Source organism: Quercus lobata, chromosome 11 (assembly GCF_001633185.2).
Source record: "Quercus lobata isolate SW786 chromosome 11, ValleyOak3.0 Primary Assembly, whole genome shotgun sequence".
Taxonomy (NCBI): Eukaryota; Viridiplantae; Streptophyta; class Magnoliopsida; order Fagales; family Fagaceae; genus Quercus; species Quercus lobata.
In genome coordinates, this window is record NC_044914.1 from 23,842,864 (window position 1) to 23,858,458 (window position 15,595).

The window sequence follows — 15,595 nt, forward strand, 5'->3', positions numbered from 1 at the left end:
TTTTACCCCATTCCCGCCCCGTCCCGCATGACAGATAAAAATTTCTTGCCTCATCCCCGCCCCTTGGGGCCCCGCGAAATCCCACCCTATCCAGGAAAACTCTACTACCTGTTTATTTGCCCACTACTATTACAATTGTTTTTAATAAAATCTGTTTCGTTAATAAGAATATACTTAAAATTACAAATAAATTTATCTCATCAAATCAAACTAATTTTTAGCAAAAATTGAATAATATAATTAAAGTGTTTAACAAGACAATATTACAACAAAAACAAAAATCTCATAATACAAAAATCAATGATTCAATAGTATATAAATTTGTTTATAATAAAGACAAAAGAAAATGTTAAAATTGGTACCTTATTTCCAACCTTGCTAGAGAAAAATAGGTAGAAAACCTTGTTGAGTAGAATAAAATAAGCTAATGATATGTTTGTTTAAATAGTAGGGTTTTAGGGTATGAAAAATTTACAATTTAACCCTTATCAATGTGGGGTGGGGCGGGTTGGGTCTAAAAAGTCTAAACCCATTCCCGCCCTGCCCCGTGGTACAGGACTAAAATCTCCCCCCATCCCTACCCCACTACCTTTACGGAGCGGGGAAAACTCGCGTGGGGCGAAGTGGGGAAGGGCGAGTCAAGCGGGGTGAGGCAAAATCGCCATCCCTATTTGGGACACATTCACTTGGTTAAATTTATGAATTACTACTAATTTAATATAAAAGCAATTGGATAAATCTTGGGCTAATCTAGGTTAGCGATCTAATTTTCCTGAAACTTCGGTTATCCATCTTCCTTGAAAACACTTAAAGCCTATAAACCTTGCTTCTGTGGCCAAGTTGGTCTGGTGTACCCACGACAACAAACATAAGCTTTGGGCAAAGGTCCTCTAAAACAAACACCTACCTCATATTTGATTCTAAAGTTGGCCCCTCTTCCTCAAAGGTTCTTGATGGGCTAATAGGATTAGAGCTTCTACCAATTTTTGGTTTGATAACTAGGTTAATGATTATTGAGTTAATGTGAGTTTGTGAACACTGTCTTGGACAATTTTGACTCTTGCAGCTTCTATGACAAACTTTTTTTTTCCCTTTCCCTTATGAATAAGCAAATTTGGTGACAAATTGGTTTGCAAAGTATATATGGAGTTTCAGCTGATATCTATTAAGAAACTTACAACCATCAATACATATTGTGTTATGATCCTAATGTCATATATGACTTTAGTGTAAGCTTAACAATGTGTATATAAGTTCTTAGACACCCTTAATACATATAGGTGACACAGCCGGTTTTCAATGGTGAATTCTACTTATGGATTTGTAGCATTTGGTATCAAAGCCAACCACTATGTTAAGTAATCGAATGTAGCTCATTGAGTATGGGATCAAATGATCGAGTTGCGATTTTGTGGTTAGATCACGGAGGGGGCGACCTAGAGGCTAAATTAAAAGAGAAAATGCACCGTCCCCTTGCAGGTCAATTTTTAAAAATAAGTTCTACCCATGGATTTGTATCATACATATTTGCTAGGATAAGTCTGACCTCTCTTTCCCCAGACCTATTATTGGGGATAGATTTAACGTTAGATTGTATATACTAAACTTTTCGTAACTTTGGTAAACTTTTGCTTTAGTTAATCAATTAATTCTTTTGTAGGACGGTCAGTGCGGAGCCACATGGAGGCTGGGGGGAGGGGAGGGGGGGCATGGCCCCCCAAGATTTTGATAAAATTTTGTGTGTGTTTTTATATGGGAAGTTGCAAATAAGCAAACAACAGATCGCTTCATCAAAAACAAAATGGTCTTTATAAAACTAACGTGTCAAAACTAAAAACACTCTCATGATGGTGTTTCACTCATAAAAAGGCAAAAGTTACGTTACAATATTTCTCTATTGTTTTTAGTAGAATGAAAAGCGGTTGACTTGAACTGCCAAATAAAATTTTCCCTCTCAATGTTTGCTTCTGGTAAATTTGGGTCTATTATGGGCAAAATATATGCCTACAATCTAATTATCCCGCCCAGCACTCACTGTTGTGTTGCATGTCTTTTCTCTGTTCTTTTTTTCCCTCAATTTGAACTCAAGTTTTTGGATGCGAATTTTGACAAATTTATCGTTAAATTACATTATTTTCATATATTTTTTATACTTGCAAAATTTCAAAATGATTACAAATCAATAACTATATCATCAATCAATTGTTTAAATTTAAATTTTATTAGCTTAAAATTATGCATAAAAAATAAATTTATTAATCAAATGGTAAATAACACCCAATTGGCATATATGTTAAGATCTTATAGAACACGTAATCCAACAGTGAGATTTTTAAAATATGAATTTAATAACAAATTATTGGATATTGTAACATTATTTAGAATTACACTACGTATAACTTGAACCTAACTTATAATGATATACAAACATGTTGTTAGCATAATGATGTTTGCTATGTTTGACAAAAATTTACAAATTTATATGGATAGATAATAGAATACCAATGTTTTGTTATCAAAATGTAGACAACATATTTTATATTTGGTCCCTCAACGATAAATTTCTAGCTTTATCACTGACAAGGGTTGTATATATCCCTTTCACATAAAAATGAGTCTCATAAGTAGTTTAATTTATTATTTTGTGTAACCGTTGCATGCATGCAACATCCCTCTAACATGGGAGTAAACCTACACTTATGGGACTCACAGTTATATAAAAGGGCATATGAGTGTTACACAAAATACAACCTTGTGTTAATCTATATATATATATAAAATGAGATTTCCACTTGAGAGAGAGAGAGAGAGAGTAATTAGCCTCAAAAATATTTTACCCTTCCTTCATCAGTAAGACGGTGAAACTCAGGTCGTAAATCACTTCTACCATGTCTAATGAAATAAGGTCCAGGCAATTGCCTCAAGCGTGCAGCATTCTTAATTATCGTGGAGTTTGCTGATGTTGATGATAATAGCAATTATAATGACACTAATAATATTAGAACATTAACGCCATAAACATCAACATGTGCCATTCACTTGCTAATAATCTAATACACTCATTAGTTATCTTAGCTAATTTGGTCATTAACCATTACCAAATTTTATGGACCACATTGGCAACACCAATGAATGTATAGTAACATTAAGGGGCCGAGTTTTGAAACTATGAATAATGCAACAAAATGACCTTAAAAAAGAGAATTATACAAGAGCCATCAAGTGCATATTCCATAATATTTTTCCCACTAGCAGCCATCATAAATGCAACATATTGGCACCGTGTATAAAAAGCCAAAAAGAGAAAACACAACATTATATAACCATAGTCTATATTTATAGAAAAAAAAAAAGATTTAACACACCCAATTATTTTTATATAATTCTATAAATTATGAATATTTAAACGCATGGTACAATACCATATTGCTTTGAGTGGAGGGAACAAGTATCACTTACCCAATTTAATTTATTCATCTTATTATGAGGTCTGCCCTTTTGGAGGCACTAATATATGCTTTCAAGCTTTTTTCAGGTGGCATGCAAGAATTTAGGGATTCCTTCTTCATCTTATGCATCTAAAAATAATGGATGTGATTGCTTTAATTATATCTCATCTTAAGTGCATACCGTTGAAATTTTGCATCAACAAATAAGTATACTTTTGCAAGGTGATTTGAAAGTATTAGTGGAAAGTGGGTCAACTTACTAGGTTTTTTTTTGTTTTGTTTATATGCTAAATAAAAGAAAAGAAAAAGAAAAAGAACATGTTTGATTAACCATTCTTATGCGGTAGTACTCTTTCCTACTTTTTTCTCTACCTAAAACTATAAAAAAACAGAAAGCATGTGCAACAAACTAATAAGGTTAAGAGAACACCGATTGTGGCATTGATAGCTAGTGAGTGAGAGGTTCGCTTTACATTTCGTTTGTTTCAATAGAAAATTTTATATAAAAATATTTTTTTACATTTTAATTCTTTGTGAAGAGGGAGAAATAAACATAGATTGTCTCATTCTACTGAATCAGTCACAAGTGACGGTACCTTAACTTGTGGTCAAGATAATGGAAGAAGACGGGAAGCGTGTACATAAGAAGACGAATGAGAAAGTGAACAGATACAATGTGGACGACGGGTGGGGCCACGTGACCTCCACATGGTGTAAGTTGTCCTTAAGGTGACGGATACAATGTGGACGACGGCAAGGTCACATGACATCCATGTAGTTTAAGTATTCCTCAAGAAACTTCAAAATGAAATATTTTGCGCCTCACGATTAACTCTGATCAACAAAGTCATTATATGGAAAGGATCCTGAAAAATAAGTGTTTTTATGTGGATCTTAATTCCTAATAAGGAAAAAATTCCCTTCCCCAAGAAAGAAAAAAAGTTAGTTCTACACTATTATAAAAGCCCCAAATCCCTCATAAATCAAGATATGGATAATTCATCCTAGCTCTGGCACTTTAGAGTTGTGAAAGTTTTCTAACTTAACCTTCAGAAGGTCTTTGGCTGATACCACACTGATACTCTCCAAAGGTCTTCTTGTTCTATGTTGTGCAGGTATTGTCTTAAGCACATAAGAATTGTGTGACTTATTGACGATTTTCGGCATCATCACTTTGTATTTGGTATTATCATTAAAAAAAAATGAGTTAAAGAAAAATTATCTCTTAATTTTCATTATTTAACTTGGTATCAAATAGTCTTTTATTACAAAATTTTTCTAGAAAACAAATTTATTTCACGTGAAGCTAAATAAGAAAAATATCTCTATCTCTCGCGAAGTTAAATAAGAGAAGTTAAAAAATAATTTTCCAACTAATTTTTAAGTCACTACCAAATAGAGAAAAATGGAGTAATTTTTAAGAAAATGTTTTTTGAAAAATAATTCATTTTCCAAAAAATGGTAGTGTCAAAACAAATAGAGAAAATCCAGAATTTATTACCAAGATCTGTTATAGAATCACTAAAGGGATGTTTGGCACACTGCAGAACATTTTCATTTTGGTTCTAAATTAAAAATTAATTACTTTGTACTGAATTTGATCCCTTTACAGCTTGTTTAAATCATGTTGTGAAGTGGTTCTAGTTATAGTTTTAAGTTCTAACTGTAAATTCTTTTGTTAACGAATAAAGAACTTGGGTAAAACCATGCAAAAATTACAGAAATGAAAATCAATTCCTCGGTTAGGAAATTCAACCAATGCAATAAAAATTAAAATTGATTGATTTTACAGCTAATTTCGTCTCGTGGTTTGTCAAATAGATGATGATCAAGCTGGTTAATTTGCAAGTTAAGGCACACCTTGACGAAGCTTTGAGATGATTAACCGAAAACATTTTGAGGAAAAATACTAAAAATATTTAACAAAAGGCAGAAAAGAAGGAGAAGGAACTGATCATTAAGGAAACTAAGGAGAATAATGAATATTATCATCATAGTGCTTGAAATCCATTTTGCCTCCTTTTAATGTAACTTACGCTTTAAGTGTCTAGACAGATGGGATTTAGCGTTTGACGGTGGAAACCTTTTTTCTTGCACGGGCTACTCGTGCTAAAAGCAAAATCATAATTACGAAGAAAAAATTTACATGAAAGGAGTAAAAATAGAGTAGAGTGTCAAAGAGTGGATTTATGAAGGATAGGAAATGACACAATCGAAGAAACCATTTGGAAGCCAACATTCCAAAATAATAATAATAATAATAATAAAAATGTTAATGGATGTCCTATGAGCATTAGTTTAGAAAATATTTTTAAGAACTATTTTATGGGAAAATAAAAAGGCAACAGATTTTTCTTTTTTTGTTTAACTTTTTATATTTTCAATGAGAGTGATGTTAAAATTTTTCTAAAATTATCCATTAACAAATATTTTAAGAACACACGTTAACATAATAATCAACAATAGTAATAATCTTGATGCAGTACATTATTAGTATAAAAGGGTTGAAGTAAAATACATCTCCTTAAACTCAATTAACTTCAAACACATAAATATATTGAATTTAATTGTTTTTAGAAAAGATGCTATTTTTTGTGCTTTCTTAATTTACACAATCACATGTTTATATTTAATTGGAAAACCTAACATATTACAGCTAAAAAACTGTACCTAAATTTAATTGTGTAAAGTATGAAAACTCTTATTATAAATTCAGAAGGACTAAATTATTTGGATTATGTAAATCCTTTCACATTTCACAATTATGAAGATCTAGAGTCCCTTTGGGATTGTTGTAGGAAGTGAAGCTTTATGATTAAATAAAAAAATTTATTGAAAAATCTTTATTATTTAGAGCATTTAGCAGATTAACTAAAATAATGAAGTGCTTTGAAGTTGTTAAACCTGATTGGTGACCTTGATAATTAGTTTTTAGATGTGAGAAATAACAACAACAACAAAATGACATAATAAATGTGCTCTGCATTTTCGTAATCAAACCTAATTAATAAAACTGATATGAATTTTTCACCAAATTATTATTCTTAGTAATATTAGTATTAGACTACATATTAATTAGTTTGTATTTTTACTTGTTTTTATTGCTATTTTCATTTTGAAAAATGAGAAATGATATGTCCACAACATTTTTACAACAAATCCTAAGTGGCAGGTTGTTATTAGTTATTATTGTTGGGATAAAAAAGTAATCTTAGTGTTAGGTTCAAATTTAAACCAATAACAACTAATCACCTATGATTTGTTATGAAAATGTTATGAACGTAGCATCTCTCTTGAAAAATAAGTATCGATATCATTTCCCTTAAGAGTTGGAATAATAATCAAAAAGAGTTTTAATTCAAAGTTTCAAAATTTTGACTTTAACTTAAAGCATTTTTTCAGTTTTACACATAAAAAATCTTGCAAAATTACATGAAAAATTTTGCTAAAAATATTCAAACCTTTTTAATTTCTTTAGAGCTTCTTATTGTATAGCCAGGAAACCACAACTCACACATTATAGATCTTGATAAACTATAATCTATCCTTAAAGTATAAGTTTTAAGGAAATAAATAATTTTTAATCATTTAACCATTATTTTAATACTTCTATATGGACTCAAATTCCCTCTTAAAAAATTGGGCCAACACATGTTATTTTATTTTATTTTTAATGGGAAATAAAGTGGCAACAATGTTCAAATTCGGGATTATATGCTTTGATATTATGATAAATTGATAATTATCCCATAAACTTAAAATCTTGAAAGAAATTGCAATTTATTAATTCTTGCCTAATGGTATGTTATTGAGCCTTGGATTAGATTTTATTAATACTTCAAAGATTTCACTTGATTCTTATTATGAGTGACTCCACTTGCACAGTATAAGTCCACAAATCAATAATGTCCATTAGATTCAAAACAGTATATAACCGATGCTTTGGAGAAACTTATTTACGCTGATTATTTCTCTCACAATCTAAGAAAATTTAGTCACGCCCCATTAGCCTACATTTTAAAATGATTAGTCAATTTGTAATTAGGGTTCCTCTTTAAGTTGTTTGTAAAGTTCATGCACGATTAATTTAACATGTTTGCACAATACACACTTATCCAATTCACTTAGGTATCACAATTTTTCATTTAAACTAGAGATGTACCTTCTTACTTTCTGTGGTGTGTTAATCTAGATATTTTTGATCCACTGGGCCTTGTAGCCTAGTGGTACCTGGTTCTTCTTGTAACTGTTAGCGTGGAGGTTCTATCCCCGCAATAAACAATTACCCAGCAAAAAAAAAAAAAAAAATAGATATTTCCGAGACTTATAAATCATAAGTGATTCTTCTAGCCTCGACTAAAATTGAAAACGTCAACTGTCAAGGCCGTAATAATTTGCAGAAGTCATTAAATCGAAAGACACTTAGGAACTTCATTACTTCTCTTTCCACCACCCTTTGAACGTTTGACCTTGATGGTAGCCTGCAACACATGCCACCAACCAGCATGGTCTGTGAAGTTTGGTAGGAATTTGATTATGTGGAAGGTGGGTGTGACCAAGATAGATCTAACACTTCATAATTTCATGTACACCGATATTATGTGAGTTTTTATATATATAAAAAAAAAAAAATGAAAAAGTTTTTTTGTTCATCATTTTCATTTTCTCCACGTTTTTCACCTACGTGGTTTAAGAATAATGAAAACATCTTGATGTCATATTGATATTGCAATAAATAGTAGGGTGACTATAAAATGTTGGAAGTTTAGGGTGCATGTTACAAATACCCCTATAGTTTAGGGTTAATGGTTGTAATTAAATATAATAATTTTAGAAACATGTTACTTCTGGGAATCTAGAAGCATTTGAAAGTGAGAAATATGGACGGCAAAAGGCCAACAAATCTTCATTCAAGCGAGGATGTTTTGTACTATTGTACAATTGTACCATCAATAAATATTATGGGAAATTAAATAAATCTCCTATGAATCTATGATGTATTATTATATAATTATAGTCCTTCATTTCTTAAATCGATACTTAATACAAATTATATATGTATGCAGTATAATTATTTGTACAGTCTCTCGGTTCCAAGCGTAGCTCATTTTGTAAATAAGCAGTGAGAATATTACTAAATTAGTATTAGTATAAACAGCTTTATTTCTCATTTCTATCTCTTATAGCTCTTCTTTCTTTCTTCCTTTCTGCATTATAGCTTTCGCTTTGTTTGTTTTCAGTTAGTGACCCCTTTAGCTTTTGCAAAGGAAGGTACACAAAATCATAATAATATTAGGCGTATATATGGGGCCAACATGGCACAATAACACTGTTTACCGAAATATATATCAATCTACCACTGTTTCAGAAATATTTAGAAATCTACCACTTTTTGAGTACTCGAGTTTGAGAAACTCGAGTTTTTTATGGAACTCGAGTTCTATAAACTCAAGTTTCATAAAAAAATTTCCGATAAATTTGAAGGCTATTTTTTCAAAAAACTCAAGTTCATAAAACTCAAGTACCATGAAAAACTCGAATATCCAAAAAGTGATAGATTCTTAAATATTTTTCAAAACAATAGTAAATTGATATATATTTAGATAAACGGTGGTGTTTGGCCATTTTGGCCATATATACGGTAAAGTAATGAAAAACATTTTGGAGGCAGGTGGGCGAATATATTATGTTCCTCACTTGGGTATTAGTGCTAGTTTGGATAGCACTTAAGTGTTGCATCTGCGTTTTCACTCCCTTTTTTTTTTTTTTTTCAGCCGCAACAGTTGACCCGGTCTTCTGTGAATAGTATATTATGCACTATTCACGGGTCCCACAAACTCCACTTTTTATCAACTTTTTCATTAAAAATGAGTCCCACAGTACTATTCACACATTTAAAAATTATTTTGATACAATATTTTCAGTTTTCAATTTTCAGTTTCAACAAAATAAGTTCTATCCAAACAGACCCTTATTATTGCATCCTAGTTTGAGTCCATGCTTTATCCAAATTGCCGGATTGAAAGTAAAACAGCTCCTATTAGGCACTCCTTTTTTCAAATATATCAATTAATTTTGGACATATGTGTGAGATTTCCTTCAGCTCGTGGTGGAATTGACCAGTTTGATTGATTTCTTGTGTTGTGTGGAAAGTTTGTTCCATTTATGTATTTACAAGAGAGTTTGGCGAATTCTCAGAAACAGGGGTAAAACAGAGGATTGAAAGAGATTTGTCATTCTTTGTCTTCTGGGGACAATTGAAGGGAAAAATTAGAATGAAGTCTTAACCTATGATAAGTTAGTGCAGCTGAAAAAGAACCAAAACTCTTCAGCTATTTGGTCGAAGCTTTTTCAGAAAATTTCTTAAATGGTGAGTAGTGGAGAGTAAATTACTATATAATTTTGGAGACACTGCTAATTCGGCAAGATGGGAATGAACACCCTTAATTTATTGTACCAAGTCTTGAAGATTCGAGTAATCCATCCAAATCAGTTTTATTCAATATAGTGCCATTTACTGTATGCAATTTAGTTGAAACTGATAGCAAGAACACAACCTTTAGCTGAATATTTATATCATAGGCCAAAAGAAAGAATAAAAAAATTGGGAAAAAAAAATGTCAATTTGCTTTGTTCCTCGATTAGACTCTAATGAGTATGTTTCAACTCTGCCATGATCACAAATCCTTGAATAGTTTCCGGACCTGTTCAAGTGTGACAAATAGCACCACAGTGAATGGACCTTGCCTTGAGATAGTTGGAATAAAACCCTTATACAAAGCCATAACCCCCTCTGTCCTCACAGTCTTCATGGCACAATCCAATGCACCAGAGTAAGGTGCCACTCCACCTGCCTCCAACTTCATATTCATCACTCTAGTCTTGATCACATCGATTGGATTCGAAGCCACCGAGGCCACAAACCCAGCGGCAAAGCTCGCCGTCACGTGGGTCCCGATCCCATCACTCATCACACCCTTTTCCAATATCATCTCCTTCACCTGATCATAAGTTGAGAGCTGAGAAGCCGTCACAATCATCGCACGGTTCACAGTTAGAGCCGAGCCGCGCCACAGGCTAGCAATCCCTTCTTGCTTTGACATTTGACCTATTGCATCGACCACACTCTTGTAGCTCCGGCGCTGCTCAATAGGGAGACGTCCATCGGCTTGCATGCGGACCATTGCCACGTCAGCCGGGTTCCCGACCGCCGCGCCGACACTGCCGGCAACAAGGCCAGCTACTATCTTTTTCATGATTGGTAATTTGGCTGCAGTGTCTGAATCAGAATGATGATCAGACCATTTCTGTTTTAGGATTTCGTAAAGGCCCATGCGGGTGGTGGAGTAGAGTGTTTGGCGGAGACACCGGAGAAAAGGGCGGTAGCGCCTTCGGATTTGACGATTTGGGTCCCGATGGAAACAAGTCCAACGCGAGGTGGTGGTGCGATGTGGAGAGATACGTATCCATTTGGGGTGTTTAGAGCAGCAACTGTGGGACGATAGGGCTGTACTAGGGCAGGATTGGATTCGCCTTGAAGTTGCATTCGGACCTTGATGAGATCAAGAGGGTGAGTGGAAGCTCCGGCAATTATTGAAGCAATGCCTCCTTCAACGAAGCCTTTCAAACCCATTTTGTAGTTGAATGAGAGTAGAGATCAGAGCAGTGAGAAATGAGAGTTTGAAGTGGTGAGTTGTTGAGAAAGACCAAAAGGGAGAGCATATTTATAGCGAGTTAACAAAGTTACGCGGTCTTCTCTGTGTTTCAGTGTTTCTTCTCCTTCGTTTGCGTGTTGTATGACTCTTGACTAGTCTTGGCAGTTCGGTTTTGACTTTAAGAGTAAGACACTCAATAATTTTCAAATGAAGTGGCCTGGTGAGTGAGTATGTTGCTGAGTAATACACTTATGGGCACCAAATTGGAATAGACTGGTTCTGATTGACCAGTTAGAGTGAGTCCACCCAAGACTATTTGTGAGCCTGAAGCTTGGCACTCTTCTCCTGTGTCAAAAATCAAAATCGAACTGAGGCCATGAAGCCACACAACTACAGACTTTCTATTTCAGAAATTATAATATAATAATTACCAATTTTTTTTTTTTATAATCAACCAATTTTATTAATAAATGAACCATAAACTACATACAAGAAGGCAAGATTTTATCTTGCTCAAGAGCTAATATATTACAAAAAACCGAAGGAACAGAGGTAAGAACAAAACAACCTGAAAACTTATTTTTAAAAGACCAAAAATCTAAAACATGGGCAGCTTGATTTGAATTGAATAGACTAACAAAAAGCTATCAACTTAGTGATATCTGAATATAGAACCTGAATTCTCCGTAAAAATGGAATGGATGGTCCACTAATAGCATTTATATAGATTTTTACATTATTTTCAACAATATCTTAATTAATATTGTGTAAAATTACAATTTTATATATTTATATATATATATATATATATTTTTTTTTTTAATATGTATATATGATGTGGCTCCATGATAATAATCATTGGGTCACAGAAAGGTTAGTCCAACCCTATCTACAACCCGTTAGCAAAAAGAAGGGGGAAAAAAACAAAGAAAGAAAAAAGAAAACCTTATCTCTACAGCCACGAAATTCTATAAATGTTTTCTAATCGGAAGCAATGAAATCCAAATAAAATCAGCAAGATACGTTTCTGTCCATTCTAAAGCAAATTTTGCTAGACATTTCGCAGACCTGATAATAATACGTGTTTAACGTGTCCTGGAGAAAAATAGGGTGCTTCGCATGAGGTGTATTGATTGACCCCCACCACCACCGTATATATATGGAGCAATTCTTAGTAAAACAAAAGTGAGTAATACCCATTTCTCTTACCTAACAAGGGCTTTCTTAATTCAACAAGGGGTTTATTAATTCAAGGTGAGAAATGAACATTATTTCCAGAGTATTATGATACTAATCCTACGTTATAACAATTTCACAATAAATATTAGATGGCAAGTTGTTAACAGTACGTGGATATAAAAATGATGTCAGTGGTAAACCCAAATTAAAACCAATAACAACTTGTCATATAAGATTTTTTGTAAAAATATTGTAAACACACACAATATTTCTCCTCATATATAAGCATGATTGCTTCTTTTTCTTTTTCTCTAAATAACGATTTATTAAACTAATAGTTGACAATAACAAGAGAGAATGGTTCCTTATCCATCTCAATAGATATCAAATTGATCATGAACATACAACAAGCAAGTCAAAGATGGGGATAGAAGATTGAACCTAAGACCATAAATGAGCCGTTAAAAGTTCAGACTTGTTTATTTAATTTCATTTCAAATGCAAGTTGAGCTTGATCAAGCTCACTACTAAACAAGATTACATGTTCAAACTTGGTTTATTTTGTTGTTGAATAAGATCGAGTTTGTTCACTAACTACTTGATTGACCTATTGTTTTCCTATATATATAGAAAAATCAAGACTAAAATATTTTACGCATTCACAAATCTATGAATTTTCACTAAGAATGGATTAATTATATTATTTATAAACTACAAATAATAATTTTATATCATATTAATCTATTTACAAACATATACAATCTAATCTCAAGTCTATACAAAACTATATTTTTAGACAAGTATACATATAAAAATATAATATTTCATATAGTTAAATCAAGCATCATGTTCAAGAACTTGTTCACAAACACATTATTATGCTTGAGTTTAGTTTGTTTAATAATCAAGACTAAACATGAGCTTAAACTTGGCTTATTCGCTAAATGAACAGACATAAACAAACTTTTTTCATGAGCCAAACTCGAGTAATTCATAAATAGTTTGGTTTAATTACCGTCCTAATATTAGAACTCATTTTGCTACAACAAAAGGCCAATTGGGCAAATTGATGAGTCAACAACTATCCCTAATTCCACCTAATTATTTTCCCTATCATCCACGAATAAACTAATCATATGACCAAAAACTCTCTCTCGTTGATGAGTCAACAACTATCCCTAATTCCACCTAATTATTTTTCCTATCATCCACGAATAAACTAATCATATGACCAAAAACTCTCTCTCTCTCTCTCTCTCTCTCTCTCTCTCTCTCTCTCTCTCTCTCTCTCTCTCTCTCTCTCTCTCTCTCTCTCTCTCTCTCTCTCTCTCTCTCTCTCTCTCTCTCTCTCTCTCTCTCTCTCTCTCTCTCTCTCTCTCTCTCAAGGCTCAGTTGTCTTCAAGAGCGTAAGTAATGGAGGCTATGGTCAACAAAGGTTCCATTGGCAGAGGAAGAGCTGTCCAACTGAACCATTCAAGAGATGGGTTTATGTAGCTGTTCAAGAGAGACTCCAAATAGGTTTTGTGTTACCTAACCAAATTGTGGATGTTTGATCATCCAAGTAAATCGTGGATATCAAGTTTCCAAACCTCTTTTTGGATTATGTGTCACCTAACCAAAGCATAGATGTTTAACATACACAATACTGAAAATCTTGTAGTTGTAAAGCGTCCAAACCTCCAAATAGTGGATATCTAATGTGCACAATTGTGGAAATCCTTTAAAAAGTGTGGATATTAGGTTTCTGGTACATAGATAAGAAAATTATTAGGTACTCTTGAAGTACCATAAATACGTAATTCCCCCGCTTACGTGAATGGTAGGTCTCACCATGAATTTAATTAGTGAGACCCACAATTCATGTGAGATGATAAGTACGCATTTATGATATTCTGAAAGTACACAATAATTTTCCTTTGACTATATACTACTAGTATACAACTATAAAAGATATTATTAAAGTTAGTTTAATGCGTTAAATAGTAAATACTTCTAAGTCAAAAGTTAATATTCCTTTTCTTTTTAGCCATATATTATCAGTATTTCAATATTTAAAAAGCCACGCGATAGTAATGATTAGTGAGGAAATAGTTCATATTGCGGCTCAAATTGACAATGCAAGACCACGAAAGCTCAGTCCACAGAATTGCTTATGTAATGACTAATAACTAATGAGCACGGTCATATTCAAATTCAATGCCTGCCCATTAGAGATACTATGAAAGGGTAAAGCTTAGGTAAAATTCTTTAATGGTATGTTTGAAGGACATGATTTTGGCATTTAGATTTGAATTTGAATTTGAGTTCAGGTGATTAAAATCCAAATAACTTGTTTGAAAATTTTAAAAATGTCAAGAATTTGGATTTGACAAATCCACAAAGGATTTTAAACCTTTTAAAATCCTTGGATTTGAAATAACTCCTAAAATTAAAGGATTTGAAATCTCTTAATTTCAAATCTATTAATTTAAAATCTAAATCCATGTTTTCAAACACAACCTAAGTGTTTGTTCATATTCAAATACATGCATTGACCAATATAAAAACAAACTGTATTATCTTCCTAACACAAGAATTGTAACTCCCAAGAACTTTATAGCTCAACTCAGTGGCGAAGCCACTTGATGACCAAGGGGGGCCTAGGCCCCCCCAAAATTTTTGAAAAAAATAATTTTTTTTTTGAAAATATCCTAAAAATTTTGTAAATTTTTAAATAACCTTATCATTTTGGCTCCTCATACTTGATAATATACATATATATTTAAGAAAGTCTAAAAATAAACTTAATTTTCATTTAAATAAAATACAATCCAATCCATAAATACATATGTTAACAAATTACAATAATTAAACATTCATCATCTTTAAAATGAACACATAAGTATTTTAACAATTATCTCAACAAATAAAAGGGAAAAAATTGAGTTATGAAATATTGTATATTACTATTTTATATTTTACACACACAAATTTATATATGGCCTCTCCAAAAATAAATTTCTAGCTCCGCCACTGGCTCAACTATAAAATTATTATAAAAAATTTTGTTAAAAAAAAAAAGAAAAAAAAAAAAAAAGGGAAGAACTGTGATACTTAACCCTGTTTGGTTTGCTCATAACCCATATCTCAAAACTCATAACCTATAACTCATATCTCTATTTCCACACTAGCTCAAATATCTCTAAAATTTGTTTTTGGTTCCAAATCTAAGTTCTATCTCTCACTCTTTAACTCCACTTTTTGGCAAAATGGTGGAGCCCACCCACTATCACTACACAAAATGGTCACAAGGGTACCTACGGTTGACATTCT

At 32.5% G+C, this 15,595-nt stretch overlaps 1 pseudogene across 1 annotated transcript; it reads right to left on the minus strand.

The window, feature by feature from the left end:
• Positions 1 to 10,053: 10,053 nt before the first annotated feature.
• Positions 10,054 to 11,132, minus strand: LOC115968650 (annotated as a pseudogene). The gene has a single exon (XR_004086784.1). The product of XR_004086784.1 is annotated as a mitochondrial uncoupling protein 5-like (transcript).
• Positions 11,133 to 15,595: the final 4,463 nt, after the last annotated feature.